The sequence below is a fragment of the Oncorhynchus clarkii genome, chromosome 10 (assembly GCF_045791955.1).
Source record: "Oncorhynchus clarkii lewisi isolate Uvic-CL-2024 chromosome 10, UVic_Ocla_1.0, whole genome shotgun sequence".
In the NCBI taxonomy this organism is placed as follows: Eukaryota; Metazoa; Chordata; class Actinopteri; order Salmoniformes; family Salmonidae; genus Oncorhynchus; species Oncorhynchus clarkii.
Genome location: NC_092156.1, coordinates 61982274 through 61998151, shown reverse-complemented (window position 1 = coordinate 61998151; position 15878 = coordinate 61982274). Strand labels below are relative to the sequence as shown.

The window sequence follows — 15878 nt, the reverse complement described above, 5'->3', positions numbered from 1 at the left end:
TCATTCTCCACATTTACTGTAAGTTTCATTGAGGACTTTTCCCCATAACAGAAGAACGCAAGGGAGTTCCATCTTCCATTTCTAATTTCCAATGGTGCATAATGACAAAGTTAAATAGCCTATCCTACTTGTAAAACGTTGTCACAACGTGCTCCTGCTGCTTTGTCTCCACTCAGTCACATGACTCAGCGAACAGTGGACTAAACTGCATGCTGTCGTGCTCTCTCAACACAGACATACCACTACAACCCTCCACACCACCCATTTGCTCAGTAACAGGCTGCCTCACTGCCTGATAGTCAGCAGCAGGTCACAATGAAATATTTGTACAAAAATATGACGTGGTGCAATTTAGACCTTGCACAAAAATCCGCAATACGCGATCAATACATTTTCACCCGCGACATCGTTTTCAAAGTAACCCAATTTGGCAGGAAAAAAACACAAACATACTGTGTATTTGAGATACTAAACTACAAAAATCAAATCCTTGTCTGATAAAGAAGAAACACTTGTCAGAACAGAAATTACAAGATTGTTATAATACTGTAATTGCATCAAATGGTTGTTTTGTGCAACAGAATAAGGGGTGGTTAGAACACTCATTTATGTGTGTTCTACTGAGGATGGGCTTCTGGGAGATTTCACACTGATAGAAGATTTACGATGTTTTTGGGTGATAATCCTAAAGAGACCGCATTCCATAGCATGAGTTAATGTTTCTGTTCTTTAGGGTACCAGGGGGAGATGACTCAGGGCCAGACCCTGGTTTCTACACAATGAGGACAGTATTTACAGCAGATACTGTTTGCTGTGAATTATTAGTAACCTTGTGACCCATTCCATACATCTGTTGTTTGTCATGAACATCAAGGAGGATGGACTTTCCTATTAAATGCTGTGGCTCAAATCCGCTCATTGAGTTCTCAGTAATCACCTCCAAGGGTGTTTACCGACCAGCAGGGCGCCAAATTCAAACAACAGAAATCTCATAATTAAAATGTCTCAAACACATACAAGTATTATACACCATTTTGAAGATAAACTTGTTGTTAATCCCACCACAGTGTCCGATTTCTAAAAGGCTTTACGACGAAAGCACACCATCTGATTAGGTTAGGTTAGCGCCTAGTCACTGAAAAACACAGCCATTTTCCAGCCAAAGAGAGGAGTCACAAAAAGCAGAAATAGAAATAAAATAAATCACTAACCTTTGATGATCTTCATCAGATGGCACTCATAGGACTTCATGTTACACAATACATGTATGTTTTGTTTGATAAAGTTCATATTTATATCCAAAAATCTCAGTTTACATTGGCGAGTTATGTTCAGTAATGTTTTGCCTCCAAAACATCCGGTGATTTTGCAGAGAGCCACATCAATTTGCAGGAATACTCATCATAAATGTTGATAAAAGATACAAGTGTTATGCATAGAATTAAATATATCCTTCTCCTTAATGCAACCGCTGTGTCAGATTTCAAAAAAGCTTTATGGCAAAAGCTCACCATGCGATAATCTGAGTACAGCGCTCAGCCACCATACAGACACCCGTCATGTTGTGGAGTCAACAAAAGTCAGAAATAGCATTATAAATATTCACTTGCCTTTGATGATCTTCATCGGAATGCACTCCCAGGAATCCCAGTTCCACAATAAATGTTTGTTTTGTTTGATAAAGTCCAACATTTATGTCCAAATACCTCCTTTTCGTTTGCGTTTTTAGTCCAGCAATCCAAATGCACAACGTGCGAGCACTAAGTCCAGACGAATAGTCAAAAAAGTTATATTACAGTTCTCAGAAACATGTCATACGATGTATAGAATCAATCTTTAGGATGTTTTTATTATAAATCTTCAATAATGTTTCCACCGGACAATTCCTTTGTCTTTAGAAATTAAAAGGAACAGACCCCACTCTCAAGGCATTCTGCCAGACCCCTTAGTCAAACAGCTCTTATTCTCTCCCTCTTCACAGGAGAAGCCTGAAACAAGGTTCTAAAGACTGTTGACATCTAGTGGAAGCCTTAGGAAGTGCAATCGGACCAAATTTACACTATCTTGAATAGGCAAAGACTTGAAAACCTACAAACCTCAGATTTCCCACTTCCTGGTTGGATTTTTTCTCAGGATTTTTCCTGCCATATGAGTTATGTTATACTCACAGACATCATTCACCTCAGAGTGTTTTCTATCCAAATCTACTAATAATATGCATATCTAAGCTTCTGGGCCTGAATAGAAGGCAGTTTACTCTGGGCACGCTTTTCATCCGAACGTGAAAATAGTGCCCCCAACCATAAGAAGTTAAATAATAAAGTTTACTTGTTTTGAAGAAATTTAAAAGTCTCTCCTTTGGATTACAATAATTACACAACACACTTTAAGGACTTTATTGCTCAAGGTTTTCAACACGACTCGTACCAGTGTGATTTATCCAGTGTTTCCTGTATTCCTGTCCCTGAATTATCTCTGGAAAATTTCTCCTCTATTTTTATTCTCCTTGCTGATGGCTGATAACACGCCACTTTTGAACAACACAGAGTCAAAGACAAATCAAATCATTGATATACCCCAGAGCTTTCGGAGTTTATTCAACTGAGAAACCTGGGGCCTCATTTATAAAAATGTTCTTAGATTTATACTTGAACTTAGTCGTAAGATAATTTCCGACAGTGTGCTTACGTTCAGTTCATAAAAGATACTGATCATAAAAAAATCTTGCTTACGCAGGTTCTAAGAAGCCCATTTGTAACTTACGCACCTGTGATCTATAATTCTCAAATTAACTTAAAATTGACGACACCTGAACGTGCCTTACAATCAGCGATTCCACTTATAGAATGCTAGAACAAATGAGGGTTTAGTCAGGAATTGCCATGGACCAAAAGAGAAAAGCAAACTTTTTGGAAGATGAGATCACGGCAATGGTGCAGAAGATTGAAGACAGGCAACACGTATTATTCTGTGGACTAAATAGTGGGTTGACAAACAAAGCCAAACAGGTAGCTTGGGAGTGTGTCACCGCTGCAGTAAACGAGGTGGGGCAGCAAGACAGAACTGTGGCTGATGTGAAAAAGAAATGGTCTGACCTTATACTGCAAAGGTAAAAAAATTGCCATGCATAACCAGCAGGAAAATCCCTTACGCCAAGTCTAGACTTTGCGTAGAGATAAGATAATTTATTTTAAAAAAGTAAGGTTTTATAAATCAAAGTAAGGTTTTATAAATAACTACTTACACGTGGTTTTCAGCATAAGTCACACTTAAGATCAAAATGTATAAATGAGGCCACAGGCCTGGTCCAAAGCAAGCCAAACTGACTCTGCAGCTGATTGGCAATCTTTCAGACAACTTAGAAACATATGTGCTATCTTGATTACGAAAGCTAAATCACGCTACTTTATAAGCTCTATCTCTGACTATAGAGGTAATCCTTCTCAATTTTGGAAAACAGTTAATTAAACAAAGCATGCAAATTCCTCTCCTTTTCTGCCCGTTTTTTTAAGTATTTTTTGTCAGACTCTGACATCATTACTGAAAAACTTGTGATACCTGATGCTATTAAATCATAATTATTTGAGAGAAATGGTGGTTTAAATAACTATGGTCAGTTTGTTGCTCTTCCCTCTTCACTACTGGTGAATCTGTGTATTCATTACTACCCGTCAGTTGCAATTTTAGCATGTAAATCTTGGCGGGGCAAAACAATAACTATATGTTTTAGATGTGTAACAGGGTTGGTTATGTTTCCACTTGCCTCTAAAGAAATGTGTATTTAATGTTCAAGCATTCTTATTGGTTGGTTCAATTCTTATGACAATAAGGCGTGTTGTTATTGGCCCCGCTTGCAGATAGGGGGAGATCGCGAACGTCAGGTCTCCCCAGTATGAAAATGTGATGCAAGTGGTAGGTCACGTTCTGAATACTGTATTCTATTTTTATATTTTACAATGTGTACAAGTTTGCTGTACATTCCTGATTTATACATGTGTGGGTTCATGGTACCTGTTAGGGATTGAGGGGCTTTCTGGGATGTGCTTTGGTATATGATTGCTGTATATAAGTGTGTTAGCTAGTGTAGTGTCTTTGGCTATGCCAGATTAAGTGATATGACATGCTATTCTATAAAATAATTTCTCCATAACTAATATTACCTGATTGAGCTAATCATGTAAATGTAATTAACTAGAGAGTCGGGGACCACAAAATAATATTTATAGAGCTGTTATCTTCCGAATAAACTCTTAAAGACCTAGTAATATTTTACATCAATAGCAGTCAATATTAATTGTCACCTTAATTCAGTCTCATCTGAAAGTTGTAAATTCTTGGTTATCTTCACGAACCCTGGCTAACAAGTTGAATCAGCAATACAAAATTGGGTTTAATTATTTATTTACTAAATACCTAACTAATCACAAAGAATTACACATACACAGAATTAAATCATAACTTGATTACAAATTACGTCATAAAGGAAAACTTCCCTAGCGGGCGGAACAGATATGACAGCTGGTTACACAAAAGAAAAGGGGCTGGGTTTGAGTGAAAGAGCGGGAAGACTGAGGAACAAAGGGCGAAGCTGTGCTATCGTAAATGCATTATCTTATATATTCTAAATTACCGCCCATTTGGAAATGGAAAATGCAATAAATATTTACTCTGAGCTGCGCTTCGGTAGGTTGGTGGTAGATGGAAGGCAGTGTTGCCCAACCGAGTCCTTTGTCCTTTGAAGAATGTCTCTGCTGGTCAATTGGATACGTTGTAGTAACGTCGTTGTGTGGTAGACGGGATACTCTGTCTGTTCCTTCCTAACCTGCGTTTGCAGCTGCTGTTGATAACTCAACGGCTAGGAGGTATCACTTCTGTTGTGAATAAGAGTTCAAAGTTCATACCATTCGCAACCAAAGCTCACGCTGATGTTGGCTTCGTTCTGTAGTTATTATCTGAACCATTCTGACATCGTACCGTCGTCCTCACATCCTCGGAACAGGAGGTTATATTGTCATCAAGGCTTTATATACAGGAAGGGAGAGGAGAGCGTGTTTGAAAAGTTTTATAGCCCATGTCCCTTCACAGGGGCGGGCCACTGATTGAGCAGAGCCCTCCCTACCTTATGAAAACCCAAATTTCACATTTTAGAAGCTAAAATCACATTTCATCCCATCACGAATACTTTCATATTCAAACATTTAAATTGAACAACAATTCCATGTGAATCCGATAACTCTGATGTGTAGACTTTCCACTGTAGAGTTTATGTCATCTTATCATTGATGAGAATGTCTCAGATGACAACTGAACTGACATAATTTTCATTAAGTACCACCGCATATGTTCAATTGGTCGGATTACCAGAACATAGTTCATTCCCCCCCCCCCACCTTCTGATGTTCCCAGAATCTCTATGTTAACCAAGGGTTTTGAAAATGTAACATCAGTAGGGTAGAGAGAGGAAAAAGGTGGGAAGGTATTTATGACTGTCATAAACCTACCCCCAGGCCAACGTCATGACACTAGCATGCACCGATGTAATGCTCACATATGCTCACTGCTAACACAGTTGTTTTCATGCTACAGATTTTAACATCGACAGTCATCAGCATCATTAAGCCCAGCACAACTAACTTGCTGTTTCCTATTTAATTACAGATAATAAATAATGCTCAACTGGGACAACTGGCTGGGTGTGATTCCTTTGAACAAAACAACGCAAGGAGAGTACGATTGATTTCTGTTACAGATGCATGCCAGCAAACCCACAACACATTATTGGACTATAACGGTGACAAACGGTGCCCACACACTGTTAGGGCCTACATAAAGCTGTCCCAACAGCAGAGTCCCAACAGCAGTCCCAACACCTTACCAATGCTACACCTGGCTTTCAGCTGAGTCTTATCTGGCCTTTTAATAAAACATAGCTGATATGGCTGACTTGCTTAACCAAATGTGGTTTCTATTGACAATTGAGATGTACAAACTATGGAATAGGGGGACGACGAACAGATAATAGGCAAGCCGTAATTTCGATTAAGACATTAATGAACGAGCAACAACGGATGTAGTCAATATAACTATTTGTTCAGCACTTCTGAAATGTAGAGCGACAGAATTCAGAACATGGGCAGTTCTTACTGTATTCTCCCTGTACACCACATATGTCAGAGTCAAGGCCCGCGGGCCACATCCGGCCCGCAAGAAGGTTTTTTACGGCCCCTGGGATGATCTTGATTTATTATTAGAACCGGCCCGCAGCAAGCCGGCAGCCCGCAGATCTTTTACACGCACCAATACTACATTTCCCACAATGCAAAGGTGACGCACCGAGCAGTAGGCTGCTTCATTTCAATATTTATTGGCACAGCAGTCGTCAGCATCACAGTAAAATTAACTTTCAGATACCCATCAAAAATGGCAAAACGGAAGGTGGATACTGAGAACCGGGGGTTTCAAACAAGGTGGGAGTCGGAGTATATGTTCACGAAGGTAGCTGGAAAACCTGTGTGTCTTCTGTGTGGAGAAAGTGTGGCGGTACTGAAAGAGTATAATCTGAGACGACATTATGAAACGAAACACGCGGACAAAAACAAGAATATGGACATGGAACAAAGGCTACAAAAGGCAGAGGAATTAAAACGAGGCCTCAAATCTCGACAGGCTCTGTTCAAAAAAGCCAAATCACAAGGCCAGGCTGCTGTCAAGGCCAGTTTTATTTTGGCAGAAGAGATCGCTAAATCAGCCCGGCCATTTACGGAGGGGGATTTCATCAAAAACTGCATGATTAAAGTTTGTGACGAAGTTTGCCCAGAAAAAAGGCAACTCTTTTTAAATGTGAGTCTGAGCAGAAACACCATTGCCGAGAGAGTAGACCAGTTGTCCATCAATCTAAAAGAGCAGCTTGTGAAAAAGGGAAAAGATTTTATTGCATATTCCTTGGCTGTGGATGAGAGCACCGACATTTCTGACATTGCCCAGTTGTCAATTTTCATCCGCGGAGTGGACTCCAACCTAAGCGTGACAGAGGAGTTTTTGGCTTTACGTCCTATGCATGGCACAACTACGGGGCATGATTTGTATGAAGAGGTGTCAAGATGTGTAAATGAGATGGAGCTGCCTTGGGAAAAACTCGTGGGTTTGACAACCGACGGAGCACCTGCGATGTGTGGACACAGGAGCGGACTGGTGGCGAAGATACGGGAAAAGATGCAAGAGGAAAACGCGACAGGTGAGCTGACAGCTTATCATTGTATCATACACCAGGAAGCGTTGTGCGGTAAAGCCTTGAAAATGGAGCATGTAATGAGCATCATCACGCGCACAGTTAACTTTATCAGAGCCAAAGGTTTGAATCACCGCCAGTTCAAGGCATTTCTGACGGAGTTAGAAACGGAGCATGGTGATTTGCCTTATCACACAGAGGTGCGATGGCTAAGCCAGGGAAAGGTGCTTCAAAGATGTTTCGAGCTTCGTGAGGAGATTTGTCTGTTCTTGGACAGCAAAGGGAAAGACACAACACAACTCCGAGACGAAATGTTTCTGTGTGAAATGGCTTTTCTGTGTGACATTACGAGTCATCTGAATGCAATAAACTTGCAGCTGCAGGGTCGGGATCGTGTCATCTCTGATATGTACAGTACAGTGAAGGCATTTAAAACCAAACTGACTCTGTGGGAGACGCAGATGCGGAAAGAAAATTTGAGCCACTTTCCCAGCTGCCAGACCATGAAAGAGAAGCTCTCTACCAGTGCGTTCCCGAGCACACAGTTGGCTGATAAAATAGGTATGCTTGCCGCTGACTTTCGACGCCGATTTGCTGACTTTGAAGCACAAAAAAGCAGGTTGGAACTGCTCGGTAACCCATTTGCTGTTGACGTGGAAAGCTCACCACCAAACCTCCAAATGGAGTTGATTGACCTCCAATGCAATGATGCACTGAGGGCAAAATATGCGGCAGTGGGTGCTGCGGAGTTCGCCCGTTTCCTCCCCGGCACAATGCCCCAGCTGCGCATCCAGGCTGCTCAAACGTTGTCTATGTTTGGCAGCACATACCTGTGTGAACAACTGTTTTCTTTGATGAACCTGAACAAAACATCACACAGAAGTCGACTTACTGCTGAACACCTCCACTCAATTCTGAGGATTTCTTCAGCTCAGAGCCTTACCCCGAACATTGATGAACTTGTGGAAAAGATGGGACACCACCAAGTATCACCCTCAACCTCAAACAAGTGAACATTACTGTGCAATCACATATTTAGAGTTTTTACTCAGTTCAAGTTTAAAAGTTAAAATTTAATATTTGTTTTCACTGCATGTTACTTCTCCTTAAACAAAGTGTTGTTTTTGATTAATAGATTTTTGCACTTTATTTTTTTGTATTTCAATCCAATTATATTTTAAAAATATTTCAGTTGAGTGGATGATAGAAAATTGCTATTATTGTTTTTTCTTTGAAGTAAATTTAGCCCACTTTTGCTAAAATAGAAAATATAGTCTACTGATGGTGCCTTGAATACCGGTTTCTTTCATTTAATGTTCATGTTATGGGGATATTTATATAAAGGAAATTTGTCTTTTGTGTCTGTTGAAAATTAAAGATTACTGACAGAGCCATAAGAAAATATTGCTTTATTTATCTGATCATATTGTAATATATTTGTTAGGTTTTCAGTAGGTTCAATTAGGTTCACTAGACTATATGCGTCATTTAAAAATTTTTCAATGAACATTCGAACAGTCCGGCCCTCGTCTTGTAGCTGATTTTTTTATTTGGCCCTCCGTCCATTTGACTTTGACACCCCTGCTGTACACCAAGTCAGAACCGTAGGATAAATAAAGAGGGCATATAAGCAGACAATAAAACCTCTTACACTATTCAATGAAAACATTTATCTAAAACAGGCTATAGGCTACATGTACAACACCAAGTCAGAACACTAGGCGAAATAGGGGGGGGGGGGGGGGATTATTATGGTGAGGCACATGGGCCCCTAACAGCTTACTACACAACACACACTTAGTATTACTTCTTAGCTACAGTATACATATCTCCCTGGCATATTACACAATTTATGCAGCAGCATACAAGACATTTTTGGACTCATCTTGATGTGCTGTGCTCACTTGAACAGGAAAGTGGCGCGGCGGTCCTTTGTGGGCAAATTTTGTCATCAAACTTTGTCATCAGTCTGGCATTCTCTGGATTTATGGTGCTTTCAGGACAACTGGGAACTTGGAAAAAAATAAGGTTGAATCGTGATGATGTCAGTGATCTTCAGGTTGGAGCTCTAGAAAGATGCCAGAGTTCCCGAGTTGCAATTCCGAGTTGGATGACCATTCAAAATGTATTTTCCCCAGTCAGAGCTCGTTTTCTTGAACTCACTGAAGTCTGAGATTTCAGAGTTTCCAGTTGTTTTGAGTGCAGCAGAAGTCATGCTGGATTGACGACATGGCCAGTGCTGAATGTTTATTATTTTAAGCTTGGAAAAGAGACCCTTAAACCCAAACTTGGGACCCCACAACCACTCCACTGAATAGCAGGATTGTAGTTAGCTACTGATTCCTTCCAAACCACTCATTGTTGAATGTGATTTCCAACTTGTTGAGTAATGTTTATGTCCAATGGCCGATGAGCACCGATACGTTTTATCTGTCATTTCTCTTCATATGATAAGGATTAAAAAGGATTTGATTGATGTTAAAAAATCCACTGTGGTTGATATGCATGATCCATTTTTGCTGCAGCTCTTTGCCCCCTTGATTGCTAAATAATTACCCATATCTTTAACCTGACTACTATATCTGGTACTATTCCCAAAGTTTGGAAGGCAGCTCTTGTGCTCCCCATTCATTAATGTGGTGACCCTTATGACCTAGATAACTATTGCCCTATCTCTAAACTTTCTTGTCTAGCAAAAACATTAGAAGCTAAGATCTTTCTTATCTATGAATTGTATTCTGAATGTTCATCAGTCCGGCTTTAGACCAGGTCATAGCACTATCTCTGCTGCATCCCTTGTTATAAATTATGTTGTTAACTGTATGGATAAAAGGCAACATTGTGCTGCCGTCTTTATAGAGTTGTCAAAGGCCTTCGATACTGTTGATCACTCACTACTAATTCAGAGGCTTTCCTCAATTGGCCTAGAACAGGCTGCATAAAGCCGGTTTAAAAACGACTTAACGGATGGAACTCAAAGTGATGGTGATGGTGTTAAATAAAGTTTTCTGGACATAACGAAAGGTGCCCCGCAGGGGTCGTTCTGGGTCCAGTACTTTTACTGTAGACAGTGCCTTTGGAAAGTATTCAGACCCCTTGAATTTTCCACATTGTGTTACGTTACAGCCTTATTCTAAAATTTATTAAATCTGTTTTTTTCATCAGAAATCTACACACAATACGCCATAATGCAAAGTGAAAACAGGTTTTCAGACATTTTTGCAAATGTATAAAAACAGAAATACCTTATTTACACAAGTATTCAGACCCTTTGCTATGAGACTCGAAATTGAGCTCAGGTGCATATTGTTTACATTGATCATCCTTGAGATGTCTCTACAACTTGATTGGAGTCCACCTGTGGTCAATTGAATTGGTTGGACATGACTTGGAAAGGCACACACCTGTCCATATAAGGTCCCACATTTGACAGTGCATGTCAGAGCAAAAACCAAGCCATGAGGGTACCAAAGCATTTTTTGCAGCATCCCCAAGAACACAGTGGCCTCCATCATTCTTAAATGGAAGATGTTTGGAACCACCAAAACTCTTCCTAGAGCTGGCCACCCGTCCAAACTGAGCAATCGGTGCAGAAAGGCCTTGGTCAGGGAGGTGACCAAAAACCTGATGGTCACTCTGACAGAACTCTAGAGTTCCTCCGTGGAGATTTCCAGAAGAACAACCATCTCTGCAACACTCCACCAATCAGGCCTTTATGGTAGAGTGGCCAGACGGAAGCCACTCCTCAGTAAAAGGCACATGACAGCCCACGTGGAGTTTACCAAAAGGCACCTAAAGATTCTCAGATCATGAGAAGCAAGATTCTCTGGTCTGATGAAACCAAGATGGAACTCTTAGGCCTGAATGCCAAGTGTTACGTCTGGCGGAAACCTGGCACCATCCCTACGGTAAAGCATGGTGGTGGCAACATCATGCTCTGGGGATGTTTTTCAAGGGGAGGGATAAGGAGACTAGTCAGAATTGAGGCAAAGATGAGCGGAGCAAAGTACAGAGAGATCCTTGATGAAAACCTGCTCCTTAGCACTCAGGGCCTCAGATTGGGGCGAAGGTTCACCTTCCAACAGGACAACGACCCTAAGCACAGAGCCAAGACAACGCAGGAGTGGCTTCGTGACAAGTCTCTGAATGTCCTTGAGTGTCCCAGCCAAAGCCCGGTCTCTGGAGAGACCTGAAAATAGCTCTGCAGCAACACTCCCCATCCAGCCTTACAGAGCTTGAGAGGATCTGCAGAGAGGAATGGGAGAAACTCCCCAAATATAGGTATGCCGAGAAGATACCCAAGAAGACTCGAGGGTGTAATTGCTGCCGACGGTGCTTCAACAAAGTACTGAGTAAAAGGTCTGAATACTTATGTAAATGTGATATTTCCATTTAAAATGTTTAATACATTTGCAAACATTTTGCTTTGTCATTCTCGGTTAGTGTGTAGATTGTTAATCAATTTTAGAATAATGCTGAAATGTAACAAAATGTGGATAAAGTCAAGGGATCTGTATACTTTCGAATGCACTGTTAACTATATTGGGTTGTCTGTAAAATAACTTTACCTGCGTCTGTATATGGACAATACTGTTGTGTATTCTATTGCCCCCCTGTTGGCCAGGCACTATCTGAACTACAAGCTGCTTTCATTATAGAAAACCTTTGACCTTAAATTAGTATTGAAATAATTGGCTTTATAGTTATGTGGTGACCTCACGTGCCCCGCTTACCTTCAAAACAGTGGAGGCTGCTGAGGTGAGGACGGCTCACAATAATGGCTGGACTGAATGATTGGAATGGCATAAAACACATGGAAACCATGTGTTTGATGTATTTGATACCATTCCACCCATTACGCACCAGACATTAGCACAAGCCCGTTCTTCCCAATTAAGGTGCCACCTACCTTCTGTGCTTCAAAATTATTCGGCAATCATAATTTATTAGAAAAACACCACAGATACAGGAATGCCCACATGCAGGAACACCCCGAATCACACTATTGGAGAGAGGACCTCTTTGCTGAAGAATGTAATTGTTTTTCACGAGTATGTCTTATTTTATTTGTTTGTACTTTTATTTTCTTATGTAATTTGTTGTGCAATTGTAAGATGCAGGGTTCCCTTGCAAAATAGACGTTCTCCCTGTTAAAATAAATGTAATAAAAAATTAAGTACAGTGCACATACTCTTTTCATTTAGCCACACCCTTTGAGTTATGACACCTACCAATAACAGGAGTGATTACTGCGGTAGCAGTAAAAGTAGAAGTTGATCAACTGAAGGGGAAGATTCCCGGTGTTTGTGATGCTCGTCGTTTGGTGCGATGCAGACAGGGTGGTGAGAGTGGGGAAACAGAAGAGTCTGTTCTTTTGAGTTTTGATGTTGAGTCTTTTTCCATCAAAGATGTTTGGGTATATAAGTTATCCTGTATGAGCTTTTGTGCCGAATACATTATGTTGTTACAGGTGTCAAGCTTATGGGCATGTGGCAGCAATGTTTAGGAGGGAGGTTCCTAGGTGTGAGAAGTGTGCAGAAGGGCATGAGACAAAGGAATGTGTAGCATTGGGGAAAGTAATGGTATGTGTTAATTGTAGGGGTGCCCATGGGACTGGGGATCAGAAATGTCCTGTGCGAGAGAGGCAGGTTGAGGTTTCCAGGGTTAGAGTAGTGCAGAAGTTGTCATATGCTGAGGCAGTGAAGAAAGTAGAGGAAGATGGGTCAAGGAGGACAGATCCTGAGAGGAGTGGTGTGAGTAGTAGATCTGTACCAGTAGAGGGATAGGCCAACAAGTGATATGTTTCAGTAAGATTGGATTTTCGGCATTTATAGCAATGGTTATCAACTGTACTGCAGGGATGGAACGTACGTCTCAGAAAATTGAGGTTGTGGTGGCAGCTGCAGAGGTATTTAGGTTTGCGAGACTTGACATCAGAAGAGTTACAGCAGGGGTGTCAAAGTCAAATGGACGGAGGGCCAAATAAAAAAATCAGCTACAAGACGAGGGCCGGACTGTTCGAATGTTCATTGAAAAATTTTTAAATGACGCATATAGTCTAGTGAACCTAATTGAACCTACTGAAAACCTAACAAATATATTACAATATGATCAGATAAATAAAGCAATATTTTCTTATGGCTCTGTCAGTAATCTTTAATTTTCAACAGACACAAAAGACAAATTTCCTTTATATAAATATCCCCATAACATGAACATTAAATGAAAGAAACCGGTATTCAAGGCACCATCAGTAGACTATATTTTCTATTTTAGCAAAAGTGGGCTAAATTTACTTCAAAGAAAAAACAATAATAGCAATTTTCTATCATCCACTCAACTGAAATATTTTTAAAATATAATTGGATTGAAATACAAAAAAATAAAGTGCAAAAATCTATTAATCAAAAACAACACTTTGTTTAAGGAGAAGTAACATGCAGTGAAAACAAATATTACATTTTAACTTTTAAACTTGAACTGAGTAAAAACTCTAAATATGTGATTGCACAGTAATGTTCACTTGTTTGAGGTTGAGGGTGATACTTGGTGGTGTCCCATCTTTTCCACAAGTTCATCAATGTTCGGGGTAAGGCTCTGAGCTGAAGAAATCCTCAGAATTGAGTGGAGGTGTTCAGCAGTAAGTCGACTTCTGTGTGATGTTTTGTTCAGGTTCATCAAAGAAAACAGTTGTTCACACAGGTATGTGCTGCCAAACATAGACAACGTTTGAGCAGCCTGGATGCGCAGCTGGGGCATTGTGCCGGGGAGGAAACGGGCGAACTCCGCAGCACCCACTGCCGCATATTTTGCCCTCAGTGCATCATTGCATTGGAGGTCAATCAACTCCATTTGGAGGTTTGGTGGTGAGCTTTCCACGTCAACAGCAAATGGGTTACCGAGCAGTTCCAACCTGCTTTTTTGTGCTTCAAAGTCAGCAAATCGGCGTCGAAAGTCAGCGGCAAGCATACCTATTTTATCAGCCAACTGTGTGCTCGGGAACGCACTGGTAGAGAGCTTCTCTTTCATGGTCTGGCAGCTGGGAAAGTGGCTCAAATTTTCTTTCCGCATCTGCGTCTCCCACAGAGTCAGTTTGGTTTTAAATGCCTTCACTGTACTGTACATATCAGAGATGACACGATCCCGACCCTGCAGCTGCAAGTTTATTGCATTCAGATGACTCGTAATGTCACACAGAAAAGCCATTTCACACAGAAACATTTCGTCTCGGAGTTGTGTTGTGTCTTTCCCTTTGCTGTCCAAGAACAGACAAATCTCCTCACGAAGCTCGAAACATCTTTGAAGCACCTTTCCCTGGCTTAGCCATCGCACCTCTGTGTGATAAGGCAAATCACCATGCTCCGTTTCTAACTCCGTCAGAAATGCCTTGAACTGGCGGTGATTCAAACCTTTGGCTCTGATAAAGTTAACTGTGCGCGTGATGATGCTCATTACATGCTCCATTTTCAAGGCTTTACCGCACAACGCTTCCTGGTGTATGATACAATGATAAGCTGTCAGCTCACCTGTCGCGTTTTCCTCTTGCATCTTTTCCCGTATCTTCGCCACCAGTCCGCTCCTGTGTCCACACATCGCAGGTGCTCCGTCGGTTGTCAAACCCACGAGTTTTTCCCAAGGCAGCTCCATCTCATTTACACATCTTGACACCTCTTCATACAAATCATGCCCCGTAGTTGTGCCATGCATAGGACGTAAAGCCAAAAACTCCTCTGTCACGCTTAGGTTGGAGTCCACTCCGCGGATGAAAATTGACAACTGGGCAATGTCAGAAATGTCGGTGCTCTCATCCACAGCCAAGGAATATGCAATAAAATCTTTTCCCTTTTTCACAAGCTGCTCTTTTAGATTGATGGACAACTGGTCTACTCTCTCGGCAATGGTGTTTCTGCTCAGACTCACATTTAAAAAGAGTTGCCTTTTTTCTGGGCAAACTTCGTCACAAACTTTAATCATGCAGTTTTTGATGAAATCCCCCTCCGTAAATGGCCGGGCTGATTTAGCGATCTCTTCTGCCAAAATAAAACTGGCCTTGACAGCAGCCTGGCCTTGTGATTTGGCTTTTTTGAACAGAGCCTGTCGAGATTTGAGGCCTCGTTTTAATTCCTCTGCCTTTTGTAGCCTTTGTTCCATGTCCATATTCTTGTTTTTGTCCGCGTGTTTCGTTTCATAATGTCGTCTCAGATTATACTCTTTCAGTACCGCCACACTTTCTCCACACAGAAGACACACAGGTTTTCCAGCTACCTTCGTGAACATATACTCCGACTCCCACCTTGTTTGAAACCCCCGGTTCTCAGTATCCACCTTCCGTTTTGCCATTTTTGATGGGTATCTGAAAGTTAATTTTACTGTGATGCTGACGACTGCTGTGCCAATAAATATTGAAATGAAGCAGCCTACTGCTCGGTGCGTCACCTTTGCATTGTGGGAAATGTAGTATTGGTGCGTGTAAAAGATCTGCGGGCTGCCGGCTTGCTGCGGGCCGGTTCTAATAATAAATCAAGATCATCCCAGGGGCCGTAAAAAACCTTCTTGCGGGCCGGATGTGGCCCGCGGGCCTTGACTCTGACATATGTGAGTTACAGGGTGTGTTGAGTGGTGATGTCCCATTCTTTAAGGTTGTTAGCAT

The 15878-nt window shown here is 41.2% G+C and overlaps 2 protein-coding genes across 2 annotated transcripts in view; one reads left to right on the top strand and one right to left on the bottom strand.

Moving 5' to 3' along the window:
* The window catches only part of LOC139418939 (zinc finger protein 282-like), a 189983-nt gene that overhangs the window by 23920 nt on the left and 150185 nt on the right, over positions 1 to 15878 (top strand). The window lies entirely within an intron of this gene.
* The window catches only part of LOC139418947 (uncharacterized), a 349701-nt gene that overhangs the window by 213914 nt on the left and 119909 nt on the right, over positions 1 to 15878 (bottom strand). The gene's annotated exons all lie outside the window — the stretch shown is intronic.